Source organism: Symphalangus syndactylus, chromosome 4 (genome assembly GCF_028878055.3).
Source record: "Symphalangus syndactylus isolate Jambi chromosome 4, NHGRI_mSymSyn1-v2.1_pri, whole genome shotgun sequence".
Lineage (NCBI taxonomy): Eukaryota > Metazoa > Chordata > Mammalia > Primates > Hylobatidae > Symphalangus > Symphalangus syndactylus.
In genome coordinates, this window is record NC_072426.2 from 111,512,087 (window position 1) to 111,526,441 (window position 14,355).

At 40.6% G+C, this 14,355-nt stretch overlaps 1 long non-coding RNA gene across 3 annotated transcripts in view; it reads right to left on the reverse strand.

Annotated features, from left to right (window-relative positions):
• Window positions 1-11,025: 11,025 nt before the first annotated feature.
• Window positions 11,026-14,355, reverse strand: part of LOC129480323 (uncharacterized) — a 52,973-nt gene continuing 49,643 nt past the window's right edge. For all 3 annotated transcript variants that reach the window (XR_010120547.1, XR_010120545.1, XR_010120546.1), the window contains one exon: window positions 11,026-11,797. This is a non-coding gene — a long non-coding RNA (uncharacterized lncRNA). The remainder of the gene's footprint in view (window positions 11,798-14,355) is intronic.

Sequence of the window (14,355 nt, forward strand, 5' to 3'; positions counted from 1 at the left end):
CACTTGCCAATGCCTCTCACTGTGAGAGTCTAACAGAAGCCAGCTGGCGAAGACATTTCTAGGCAAAATAGTTTTCAGGTGTCCAGCCCTCTGTTACACACAGTAAGGTACAGAAGATCAGAAGTGGCCCTCACAAGAGCCTGTCTCACTTCCTAAGTCAGCTAACTTATAGTCTCCTTTTCCTGTCATCAGCCTTTGGTAAACTCCAGAGATTTTATTCTTTTTTTTTTCTTTTTCCTTTTTTTTTTTTTTTTTTTTTTTAACAAAGAGTCTCGCTCTGTCGCCAGGTTGGAGTGCAGTGGTGCAATCTCAGCTCACTGAAACCTCCACCTGCCAAGTTCAAGCAATTCTCCTGCCTCAGCCTCCTGAGTAGCTGGGACTACAGGTGCACATCACCACACCCAGCTAATTTTTGTATTTTTAGTAGAGATGAGATTTCACTGTGTTGGCCAGGATAGTCTCAGTCTATTGACCTCATGATCTGCCTGCCTCAGCCTCCCAAAGCACCGGGATTACAGCCAGAGATTTTTTTAAATGTTGTTTTCTGTTCTTCTTTCTCTTCTGCTCATTTTGAAACTAGAAAATATATTTATGTTCTTTTAGTAATTAACTGTAAAATTTGAACAGACATTCTTATATAAATATTTTCCGGCAATGCCAAAATTTGTTTAATATCCCTATCCTCCCTGAATAAGGAGCAAAACATTCTCACTCTTCCGTGTACTCTCTCCTCCGCCTTCCTCATTACTGCTGTCTTGAACTTTAGTTCCACATTTTTAAACTATCTTTTTTACTATGGTAAAATATACATGAAATAAAATTTGCCATTTTAGCAAGTTTTAGATACACAATTCAGTGACGTTATTGTATTCACAATGCTGTGCAATCATTACTTCTATCTATTTTCAAAACTTATTTATCACTCCAAGCAGAAACTCTACCCATTAAGAAATAACTCCCCATTATACCTATCCCCAGCCCCTGGTCACTTCTTACTTATTTTCTCTCTCTATGAATTTGACCATTTTAGATATTTCATACATGGAATCACAGAATATTTGTCCTTTTGTGTCTGGCTTATTTTGCTTAGAAAAATGTTATCAAAGTTTATCTATGTTGTAGCCTGTAGAACTTCATTGCTCTTTATGGCTAATTACATTTCATTCCACATACACGCCACATTTGATTTATCCATTCATCTGTCGATGGCCATTTGGGTTGCTTGTGCCTTTGGGCTATTGTGAAGTACTGCAATGAATACTGGTATTCATGGAGGTGTAAAATGGTTCACATTTCGGTTTTGATTTGCATTTTTCTAGTAACTAATGATGTTGGGCATCTTTCATGGGATTATTGGACATTTATGTACCTTCTTTGGAGAAATGTCTGTTCAACCCTGCTTGTTTTTAATTGGATTGTTTGCCTTTTTGTTGTAGAGTTGTAGTATTCTGGAATTTAAACACATATCAGATGTATGATTTCTGTATTCTGGAATTTAGACACATCAGATATATGATTTGCAAACAGTTTCTTCTATTTTGTAGGTTGTCTTTTCCTTTTTTTTAACTTTTATTTTAGGTTTAGGAGTACATGTACAGTTTGTTATATGGGTAAACGGGATGTCACAGGGGTTTGGTGTACAGATTATTTCATCACCCAGCTAATAAGCATTGTACTGGATAAGCAGTTTTTGATCTTCACCCTTGTCCCACCCTCAACCCTCAAGTAGGCCCCAGGGTCTGTTGTTCCCTTCTTTGTGTCCATATGTACTCAATGTTGAGTGCCCACTTATAAGTAAGAACATGTGGTATTTGGTTTTGTGCTCTTGTGTTCGTTTGCTTTGAATAATGGCCTCCAGCTCCATCCATGTTGGTGCAAAGGAAATGATCTCATTCTTTTTGCATAGTATCCTATGGGGTATATGTACCACATTTTCTCGTCCAGTCTACTATTGATGGGAATTTAGGTTGAGTCCATGTTTTTGTTATTGTGGATAGTGTTGTGATGAGCATGTGCATGAATATGAATTTTTTGTTTGTTTTTTTTTTTTGAGATGAAGTCTCGCTCTGTCACCCAGGCTGGAGTGCAGTGGCCTGATCACTGCAACCTCTGCCTCCCAGGTTCAAGCAATTATCCTGCCTCAGCCTCCCGAGAGTAGCTGGGACTACAGGTGCATGCCACCATGCCCAGCTAATTTTATTTTATTTTTTTTTGTATTTTAGTAGAGACAGGGTTTCACCGTATTGCCCAGGCTGGTCTCGAATTCCTAAACTCAGGCAATCTGCCCACCTCAGCCCCCTAAAGTGCTGAGATTATAAGCGTGAGCCACTGCCCCCAGCCCATGCATGTGAATTTATCGTAGAAGAATTTATATTCCTTTGGGTATATACCCAGTAATAGAATTTCTGGGTTAAATGGTAATTCTGTTCTAAGTTCTTCGAGAAATCACCAAACTGCTTTCCACAATGGCTGAACTAATTTACATCCCCACAGTGTATAAGCCTTCCCTTTTCTCCACAACCTCGGCAGCATCTCTTATTTTTATTTTTATTTTTTTGCTTTTTAATAATAGCCATTTTGACTGGTGTGAGATAGTATATCATTGTGGTTTTGATTTGCATTTTTTTTTTTTGAGACGGAGTCTCGCTCTGTCACCCAGGCTGGATGGAGTGCAGTGGTGCCATCTCGGCTCACTGCAAGCTCCGCCTCCTGAGTTCACACCATTCTCCTGCCTCAGCCTCCCGAGTACTGGGTATATACCCAAAGGAATATAAATTATTCTACGATAAATTCACATGCATGGGCTGGGGGCAGTGGCTCACGCTTATAATCTCAGCACTTTAGGGGGCTGAGGTGGGCAGATTGCCTGAGCTTAGGAATTCGAGACCAGCCTGGGCAATACGGTGAAACCCTGTCTCTACTAAAATACAAAAAAAAAAAAAAAAAATTAGCTGGGCCTGGTGGCATGCACCTGTAGTCCCAGCTACTCTCGGGAGGCTGAGGCAGGATAATTGCTTGAACCTGGGAGGCAGAGGTTGCAGTGATCAGGCCACTGCACTCCAGCCTGGGTGACAGAGAGAGACTTCATCTCAAAAAAAAAAAAACAAACAAAAAATTCATGTTCATGCACATGCTCATACAGGCGCTCACCACGCCACGCCCGGCTAATTTTTTGTATTTTTAGTAGAGACGGGGTTTCACCGTGTTAATCAGGATGGTCTCCATCTCTTGACCTCGTGATCCACCCGCCTGGGCCTCCCAAAGTGCTGGGATTACAGGCAGGAGCCACCGCACCCGCCCTTGATTTGCGTTTCTGTAATGGTTAGTAATGTTGAGCATTTTTTCATGTACTTATTAGCCGCGTGTATGTCTTCTTTTGAAAAATGTCTGTTCATGTTTTTGTCCATTTTTTAATGTGGTTGTTTGTTTTTCGCTTGTAAATCTGTTTAGTTTCCTTATAGATTTGGGATAGTTAGACCTTAGTCAGATGCATAGTTTGCAAATATTTTTTCTCATTCTGTGCATTGTATTTTTATTCTGTTGATAGTTTCTTTTGCTATGCAGAAGCTCTTTAGTTTAATTAGGTCCCTTTTTTTATTTTTATTTTTGTTGCAAGTACTTTTGGCATCTTTATCATGAAATCATTGCTAGGTCCTCTGTCCAGAATGATATTTTTTAGGTGACCTTCAAGGGTTTTTATGCTTTTAAGTTTTAAATTTAAGTCTTTAATCCATCTTGAGTTGATTTTTGTGTATGGTGTAAAGAAGTGGTCCAGTTTCAGTCTTCTGCATATGGCTAGCCAGTTATGCCAGCACCATTTACTGCATAGGAAGTCCTTTCCCCATTGCTTGTTTTTGTCAGCTTTGTGAAAGATCAGATGGTTGTAGGTGTGCAGCGTTATTTCTAGGCTCTCTATTCTGTTCCATTGCTGTGATATATTCTGAGTGAATTATTCAAAACAAGTATCCAACATCATTAATTCTCTCTATGACTCTGTCCAGTCTAGAAAGCTCATCTAGTAGATTTTTTAATTTCAATGACTACTTCTTCATTTCTAGTATTTCTCTTTGTAGCTCATATCTGTCTATTAATACATTGGTTGTTTCTTTTTAAATGTAATTTTTTGGCCAGGCACAGTGGCTCACACTTGTAATCCCAGCATTTTGGGAGGCCGAGGTGGGCAGATCACTTGTGGTCAGGAGTTCGAGACCAGCCTGGCCAACATGGTGAAACCCCATCTCTACTAAAAATACAAAAAATCAGCTGGGTAGCAAACCACCATGGCACATGTATACCTATGTAACAAACCTGCATGTTCTGCACATGTACACCAGGACTTAAAGTAAAATAAAAGAAAAAGAAATTAGCTGGGCATGGTGATGCATGCCTGCAGTCCCAGCTACTCAGGAGGCTGAGGCAGGAGAATCGCTTGAACCCAGGAGGTGGAGATTGCAGCGAGCTGAGATTGCGCCACTGCACTCCAACCTCGGTGACAGAGTGAGGCTTTGTCCTAAATAATAATAATAATAAATAAATTTTTTTTATTTCTTCATGAGTATAAAAAGTATTTTGTGACTACTTATATTAGTTTGTAAGGTCTCCCATAATAAAGTGTCACAAGCTAGATAGCTGAAACAACTGAAACTTATTTTCTTAAACTTTGGAGGCTAGAAGTCCAAAACCAAAGTGTTGGCAAGTTTAGTTTCTTCTGAGGCTGATGCCTCTCTTCTCGGCTTGAAGATGGCTGCTTTTCCCCTGTGTCACTCAGGGAACACAGTTATAGCAGTTATTTAGCAGGGCTCTCTTTGACCCTTTCCATGGTATCTCTGGTAAGGTGGCTGCTTCATTTGGTATTAGACCCTACCCATAATGCTTCCCTAATTACCAGCTCTACTGGTTTTGACAATGTCCTGAAACACAAATTGCTCAGCAGTCTGATCTGATTAAATCTGGTGTCTTATGCAGGATTATTTTGAAGCCTGTCTTTGAGTTTTTTCCAAAAACCCTAGCAGAGCTCTTCTTAGGTGTCCCTTTTCCTGGTTTTCTTTGTTGAACTAGCTGGCCTATGGTTTATAGTGTTGCTGTCAATTAAGAGGAGCTACTATTGGCCGGGCGCAGTGGCTCACGCTTGTAATCCCAGCACTTTGGGAGGCCGAGGCGGGCGGATCACGAGGTCAGGAGATCGAGACCACGGTGAAACCCCGTCTCTACTAAAAAAATACAAAAAATTAGCCAGGCGTGGTGGCGGGCGCCTGTAGTCCCAGCTACTCAGAGAGGCTGAGGCAGGAGATTGGCGTGAACCCGGGAGGCGGAGCTTGCAGTGAGCCGAGATTGCGCCACTGCACTCCAGCCTGGGCGACAGAGCGAGACTCCGTCTCAAAAAAAAAAAAAAAAAAAGAAAAAGAGCTACTATTTATAGGTATACCCTCATCCTTAAACTTCCCCATACTCTGTTTCAAATAAAATCAGTTATTTGGGGAGAGCACGAGAGCTCTCTTTTTTTTTTTGGTCACTGCCTCTCCCTGTGGAAAAACTTTCTGAGCCACTATTCTGCGCACAGCGTACCACAGTAGCCTCTACTCTTCTCGGTTTGCCTCTTATCATGGAACCTCTTTCCTATGAGCAAGTTGAGATTAGAGCAATCTCGGTTCAAGTATTCCCAGCTTTCCCTCTGTGGGATACAGTTGCCATTCTACAAATAGGAGTGGGATGAAAGCAGATAGTCCCTGAACTCCCAGCCATACTCACCAGGAATTTCACTTCATCTTGTAGTTGGAGGAAATGAGAAGTGCAGGAAGCTTTCTCTCATGGTACAATAAGGTGAGCTTTTATTGAGAGCTGAGGGAAGAAGAAGCTTTATCTATTGGCCTCATGCATCCTAAATAAAAATTCTGTCAAACTGAGCTGGAGTGGGCAAGAGAGAGGAAATGGATTGTGATTCAAATGCCACATATTCATATCTTATTCTGTTGTAGTATATTTTATTGAATAAATGTTTCTTCCTTTGCTATATACTTGTAGAACTATTCCCAGAGATTTTAGGTGGTTGGTTGTTTTCTTTTCCTCTTTTCAATAGTTTTCATCAGCTTTTCATGTTTCACTGGGGAATGCATCCTGAGAGGTCATCACACTATCATCTTGGAAGTGGATCTCTTAAATTTCAGTTTTAAAGGTAAGATAATTTAATGATGGAAGGAGGGGCTTCAAGATGGCTGACTAGAGCCATCTGATACTTGCCTCCTCTATGAAAAGGAAGCAAAAGAGTGAATAGATATTCACACTTCAAATAGATTCCCTAAGAGAAAACACAGGCATTCAACAGAGAAGTGACAGGAAACACGTAACACAAGGAAGGAGAGAGAAGTGAGTCACCCTGCTCGGCTAGAACTGGCTAGAATCTCAGGGAGACTGCCTAATGTGAGGAAAGGGTAAGTGAGTAACTCCTAGTGGTCCACATTCCCACTGCAGACTGTTGTAATCCTAGCCCTGGGAGAGCCCCTTCATCCACACAGGCCCTGAAACTAATATAGGGAGCTACCTGGAGATCTTGCAAGAGCATTGTTCCAGAAAAGAACTCACACTGAGTCCTACACACTCCTCAAGTCCTAAGAGGCTACAGAAAGGCACCATTTTGAGAGTCCAGCCACCAACAGACTGCATCTTGTCTTAAGGCTCAACACCCCTTTATCTTCTTATCCCTGGAGCCCTACTGACATCCCCCACTTGCAACCAGGTTCCACAGCTGGCTGCTAGTGCCAGTCCAAAGTGTGAGCCATTGGCAGCAATCCCACCATCTTCAGGAATGAAGTCACTTTATATTTGCAAGTCTCTTGTGGACAAGCTACCCTGCCGACAGCCACCAACTGGAACCAATGCAGATGCTCCCCAGTTAACTGTTTATGGCTGATATGACTGAAAGCAACCTTGCCTTCACCAGGAGAAAGTCCACAGCACAGCTGGTGCTACCCCACACAAGCATTCTACCAAAGGCCTAGGAACCTTTGCCTACCACAGCCAGTGCCCAGACACACCACTAGGGATGCCTGAGGACAGGCACACCCAGCATGGCTCCTCCCAACATCCAGTGCCCAACCACACCATCTGAGAGCCTGGGTGGGGATGGCTCAGCCCCCTCCACCACCACTAGCAACTGAGCATTCCTCCTGGGAATCTGACGGCAAGCCCACTCAACCTGCTACTCTCACCAGAGCTGGCACTCACCTGCACATACTACCTGTGGGCCTGAGGACTGGCCTGCCCAGCCTATTGCGGCCACCACCAACATTAGCATAGATCATTTGGGAGTAAAAATGTTGTTCCACCACTGCTACTTTCATTTTCCATGCCACATCTGCTGCCCAGGGACCGACCCAAAGACCCACTCGCCTGTCAGCCCACTGCTGTCACTGCCAGCACCTAAGCAAACTGTATGGAGGCCCAAGAATTGACCCACATGGACCTGCTAACAATGGTTCTGGCTTATGCTGCCCTGGCGCCCAGAGAGAGGCATGGTCAGTCTGCCACTGTCACCACTGGGGCCCCACTGTCAGGCCCACCTGACATTCCTGTCTGCAGAAAAACTTCACCACAATCTCCACTAACAACTGCACCCTAGGCCACTGAGGAAATCACAGAAATTACTGATGCTATTTATAGCCAAATAACTCATATGGTTACTCCATTACTGCACACACCCAGAATCAAAGCCATAGTACCCTATCCAACCAACACCATGAATGTATCTTAGGGAAATTCTTCCCCTAGGAAGGCAAATTCAAAAAATTGGAAGAAGTGACTGTTACACCAGATGCACAGATATCAACATAAGGATATGAGAAACATGGAAAGTCAGGGAAAGATACCTCCAAGGGAACACAATTCACCAGCAGCAGATTCAAATCAAAGAGAAATTTATAAAACCCTAGGAAAATAATTCAAAATATTGTTATTTAAAAGCTCAGTTAGGGCTGGGTGCAGTGACTCACACCTGTAATCTCAGCACTTTGAGAGGCCGAGGTGGGCAGATCACGAGGTCAAGAGATCGAGACCACGGTGAAACCCCGTCTCTACTAAAAATACAAAAAATTAGCCGGGCGTGGTGGTGGGCACCTGTAGTCCCAGCTACTCAGAGAGGCTGAGGCAGGAGAATGGCGTGAACCCGGGAGGCGGAGCTTGCAGTGAGCCAAGATTGCGCCACTGCACTCCAGCCTGGGCGACAGAGCGAGACTCCGTCTCAAAAAAAAAGAAAACACAGCCCAGTGATCCCTTGAGTACAATCTTGTGAATATAGATTATGAAGCCAAAGAATTATTCACATATATAAAAGTTAAACCATATATTTGGATTGTAGCTTCCTGGAAGATAATGTAAAAAGAAAAAAAATGTTTATTTACCTCATTCTTATTGTATAAACACACTATTTCTTATTCACATAAATAACAACAGCAAAATGTGATACAAAGTACCTCAGTATTCAATGCTGTGCAAGTTCCTGACCCTTATGTTCAGAACTCTTGTAAAGTCTGAGCTAAAGTACACAGTCTAAATGCTCCAAAAAGAGACATCTAATTCCATGAATGTAAAGTCTTGAGAACAGCACATTAATGCATGCCTGAGAAAGAATGAGGAGGAGAGGGACAAAGAAAGAGAAGCAGAGCAGAAGAAAGTACCATGTCCCAAGGAAACCTTTCACTTACTTGACCCATCCAACTGCATGGATCCAAGAAGTGAAAGAGAGATAAGAAGCCAGCATAGATGTGCACAGTTTTATTGAACAGTAACTCCACCCACAAGTCAGTGTGGCCTTGTTAGCTGCTCTACACACTGACTAGTCAAAACTGGTACCTCTTGCTTCCTTGGAAGGGCTAATAATGGTATTGGCAGAGGGAAGCATGGCTTGAAGGCAGCCTAACATTTTCTTCTCTCCCTTGTGCCCGCTCATTTCTTATTCTATTTTAATCTATATCCAGTGATAGGTAATTTAAGGTTCAGCCAGGGAACTGGTGTCTCTCTTAGGAGAGAATCTATTTTTGTAGTCCCTTAAGCCCAGTGAAGTAGAAAATTAAGTTTTTGCCCACTAAGTCTCTGAAATAGGTCAGAACAGACATCAACCATTAAAACACATTTAATACTAGATTACATTCCCTCCCTATTCTACTTTGACTCTCCATTTATGCCCAGCTACATGATCCAACATGATTCACAAGAGAGGGGTATAGAGTGAGCACCACATGTTAGTCAGACTCTTTCTGTTATAAGTAACAGAACACCATCCCAAACTAGGTTTATGCAAAGAAAGGAATTTATTGTTTCACATAAATTAAAAAATCCAGATGTGGCAGCAGTTTCAGACATGTGCTTCAAAGTATGATATCAGGAGTTGGTTGTGTTCCATCTCTTCGTTCTGCTACCCTTTGTATTGGCTTAATTCTCAGATAGGCTTTTCCATGCCATTAAAAAGAGAATCAACATTGTTGTGATTTGTACTTCCTTCTACCTTACTAATCCCATCAGAGGGAAGACCTGGAGGCTTATATCACATGCTTATCCCAGAAACAATAATCCCTGTGACTCTATAGGCTGGGTATCCTCTCAGCCCTGGAGTTACGAGGTAGAGTCAACTCCTCCCTATCACATGAGAATTGGAGAAAAGTGGCTTAATAAAGCAAAACAGGAGTACTTTTATTAGTAAATGGATATCCAGCAGGCCAAAAATCACAGATACCTCAGGCACACAAGAGGCCATCATATTCCAAATACTAGGATGGGATATTTTCCTCAAATTTGAACATAATGAACATTCTTCCATTATCATTTTACCACACAGAAATTAAAATAACAAATAAAAATACTGTCTCCTTGTAAAGTAGTAAAAATATTAAAGTCCAATATTCTCTGTTTCTCTCTCTCTCTCTCTCTATATATATATATATATATACACACACACACACACACACACACACACACACATATATTTTAAGCTTAGTTCAGCTCCACAGATTTCATTCAGAACTCAGGGCAAATCAGTGCCTTTTATCTGTCATTATGAGGCCTATAAATATACACAATCCACTAAAATAAATGTTAACTCTTTAAACACTTCCAAAGTTGAATGAATCCAGTGCAAGTTTCTTGTATGTCAAGAGACATATTAGTATACAACATTCCCTGATCCTTAATAATGTTTTGAAAACACAAATAATTCCTACCTAGCTAGGCAAATTGCTTCATTAAATAAAGTTTAAATTCTATTACTAAAGAGAAAAGAAGATTGCATGTTGTTAGACAGTCACAATCTCTGCCACAGACCATCATATTTATTTTCTTACATGGTCAGTAGAAAACAAGAAAAACAAAGCTAAGGTCTGAGTATTTTTCTGACTAGCAAGAAAATTTACACTTTTTATATTGGTGGGGTAAAAAAGACAAAACTATGAGGTCAGAGCCCATGAGTTAGTTATCACAAAGTTACTGAGAAAATTCAGTTACCAGTGACAAATATACTCTATAAATTTGTGACCAAATACAATTTTCTAGCACATCTGTTTTGTAAGTCTTGCAATCATTGCTTCTAGTTAAAAGGTTGTATTTTAGGAGGGAAAACCAGAATCATTGTGGCTTACAGCTGAACGTGGAAGGACAGTGTCTGCTCTTCTTGGTAAAAGTGATAAGAACACAAATCTATAAGGATAAATTTCAGAATCCATAGGAATTAAATCTGAAAGAAGGCCTTTGCTTTTTATGGGAAATTCTCTAACAGTTTTGTGGTCATTGACTGGAGAATATTTACAAACCTACTTTTACTCTCAAAATTTTTGTCATCAACCATTATAGCATATATTTTGGTTTTAACCAGGCAGGAATTAAAATTTCCTTAAATGTATGATTTTTATTTGCACTAGAGGTTAGCTGTGCTGCCATTTGTTCTTTCATAAACCTTGAGAAAGCCTTTATCTATGTGCTGTTCCCCTTGCATGTCCCAAACTGGGCTGGTAGGGGTCCAGTGAAAGGCAGCTACCCCAGCCGGATGCTCCACCCTGATCTTGCGTTTCCTCGGCATTAAATTCCCCATAGCTTGGATAGCTTTCACTACCCTGGTGTCAACATGAACATTTTCCTTCCCACCTTTTACGTTGTTGCCCCAGCGGGACCTGACTGTATCAGTCCTCCAGCTGAGGCTAAGAAACAGGATAAAATGTAAAAGGCTAATGAGATAAAGATGCAGAGAATCTTTAGCAGTTAATCTGGTGCTGCCTATCAAGGTTGAGTACTGATAATAAGCCAAAAGTCCAGATTTTCCCACAATAGAGATCTGTTGATATTTAGCCTGACCTTTGTGGTCTGCAGCGATGATTGAAAATAAAACTTGCTTTGTGATGAAATTGTTCTGATCTAGCTAGAGCTTGTCCTTGTCCATATGGAACTCTAGCTCTAGGAGCTGGCCTTGTAGTCACAGTCTACAAGGGTGCTGGCTCTCACCCTCAACGAGGGACTGTCCATCTTGGGCCTCATTATTCAGTTTGAAGTTATTGCCTGTCCTATCCAACACAAGCTTCAGACGATTCTCTTGAGTAACACCACAGTTCAGGTATGGAAGAAAAAAAAAAACTAGCCACATAACCAAGTCTGTTAAATCCACGAGGGCAGCAACCATCTCCCTTCTCAGAACGTTGTCCCAAATGATTGTCTTTCTTCTTAGGCCCTCACAACACCCTCACATGGGGTACTCATGTCTTAGGGATGATCTGCATGTCTCTGTATTGCTTCCTTAAACTGAACTGTGAGATGCTATCATTACCTGGTAACATAAAACAGAAAATGGAAGATAGAATCATCCCTTTGGGCTGAATAATTCCAACAATTAAATATACTTCTATAATAATGTTTCTATATTATTTACATATAATTTTGATATTAATATATAATTGATATAAGTATATATAAGTACTGCTATATTCTGAATGTTTGTGTCCCTTCAAAATTCATATATTGAAACCTAATGTGATAGTATTAAAATGTGGGACCTCCAGGAGGTGATTAGGTCACAAGGGCAGATGTCTCATGAATGGGATTAGTGCTTTTACAAAAGAGACCCCAGAGAACTTGTTTTCCTCTTCCACATATGAGGCAGAAGAGTGCCCTTACCAGAACCCAACCACACTGGACTTTTGATCTTAGACTTCCCAGAACTATAAGGAATAAATATCTGTTGCTTATAAACCACTCAATATATGATATCTTTGTCATAATGCTGTAAGAAAATCCGGGCTCCTATCACATGACCAGGAAAGATTAGGCTCACGGACACTTTGAAGGGTGAGGAGGGGGATTTACTGGGCAAAAAGGAAAAAGGAAAAACAACACAGCAAAGTGAGACAGGGGTTTCTGTTACAGGCCCTCATCTCACAGATTGAATCCCCTGTAACCGCCCAGGAACAGGAGGGGCTAGGCTCCTTCCCTGCTGCAAATGGCATGAACTTCCCGAGGCCCCACCCTCCTCCTCATGCTCAGACCAGCTGGAGATTCTCTGAGGAGCTCCTTTTACTTGGCTGTCTCAATAAGAGCCCAAATGGACTAAGATGAGCACTTAACATAATTATACATTTACTTTTTTTCATTACGTGACTATATACCTGTCTCCCCCACTAGACTCTATGTTCTTTGAAAGCAAGTAAAATGCCTAGTTTGCTCACATCTAAGTAACCAGGGCCTAGTTTTCCTGAAGGAAATGTAGTATTTGGGCTTGATATTAATATTTTTACAGCATCTCTAAATACATGGGAATAATTTATAATTTTCTCAATTAAATGATTCTGTCAGAAGCCAAGGCACTATGATTTACATAATCAGATATTTGATAATCTGATTCAGTCCAAGCCAGAAACAAATGAGCAAATCAAATCTAAAGCAAAACCTGGAATACCTAGAAGACATCCAAAAGATATAATAATGCCTTCCATGTAAACTTTTGACAGAAGTAGGATTCCAAGTTTATATTCTCTAGCAAGGCACTGGATTATCTATGGGATAAGAAATGGCAGATTAAATTACTAAATGATGATGTGGCCATCCTTTTGTAAAAACCCACAAGCCTAACTAAAATTCCATCCTGAATAAATATTTCACTTCAACAAAAGATTTCCTTCAGTGAGAAATGAATCTTTCTTAAATAAATTTTAACTTTGCTATAATATAAGAACAATCTGTTAATCAATTCTCCGAAGTTCTACCAGAGAAAATAACCTCCATCAAAGCCATTCAAAATGTGGCCCGTGGACTGGTGGTGGTCTGCAAACTGCTACCAATCCACAGCGAGCTAGGTACAGAAATTGAGAATAAGCACCAAGAAATTTATATGACAATTTTATATTGTCATGCCATCCAAGCACATGATAAATGCATTTTACAAAAGTGTTGGTCTGTGACTGTGTGAAACTTAAGCAAATAATAATAAGAAGACACAGTCCTTCATCACAGATAGTTTGAGAAGCTTTGTTCTAGTTTGTTTAGCCTGAAAATTTTCAAGAAAGATTTACTATTGCTAAAAATAACCATGGAAAATTCTCATTCATGAAATTATATAAAACAAGAGGCTTACCGGAGTATCTGCTAGGATTAATTATCTACATAATGTGTGCCAAAGTAACCAAATGAATTGACCTATTTTAGAGAACAGTATCAAATACAATAATGTTAATTCTTGATTGACTCACCTTAAGGCATTACTGCTGACAGTAGCTAAAGAGCATTAGGAATTCTCCATTCAAGTCAAGTGAAACTACAAATTAGCATAATATGATACATAAAATTTATTTGCAGTTGGAAAAACAATTATTTTTTCTTCTCACACAAAAGCTGCCTTCTCAAAAGGATGAGGGATATTTTGAGAAATAGAGAAAATAATTTGGAGAAAAAGGTCTAAGCACAATTTTATGAATAAAATTTGGGAACTTAATAAAGCCTCCATTTTAGTTAAATCTATACCTCTCACTAGTGACTTACAGAGTGAAAAGAAAAGGATAGTAGTAGTTGGGAGTGAAAGTAACACTGAATCTTGCCTCGAGGTTGACCAATGCCAAAAAACACACAATAACAGAAAAAAGAAAATTGTGGAAATGTAGCCAGTTACACCAAATTTTATACAAGGGGTGGTTTGTCAGTCTTCTCTCAAAAATGTGAGGAAGACTAAATGTGGTGGCTCACGCCTGTAATCCCAGCACTTTGGGAGGCTGAGGCTGAGGTCAAGAGATCAAGACCATCCTGGCCAACATGGTGACACCCCGTCTCTACTAAAAATACACAAATTAGCTGGGCATAGTGACACATGCCTGTAGCCTCAGCTACTCAGGAGGCTGA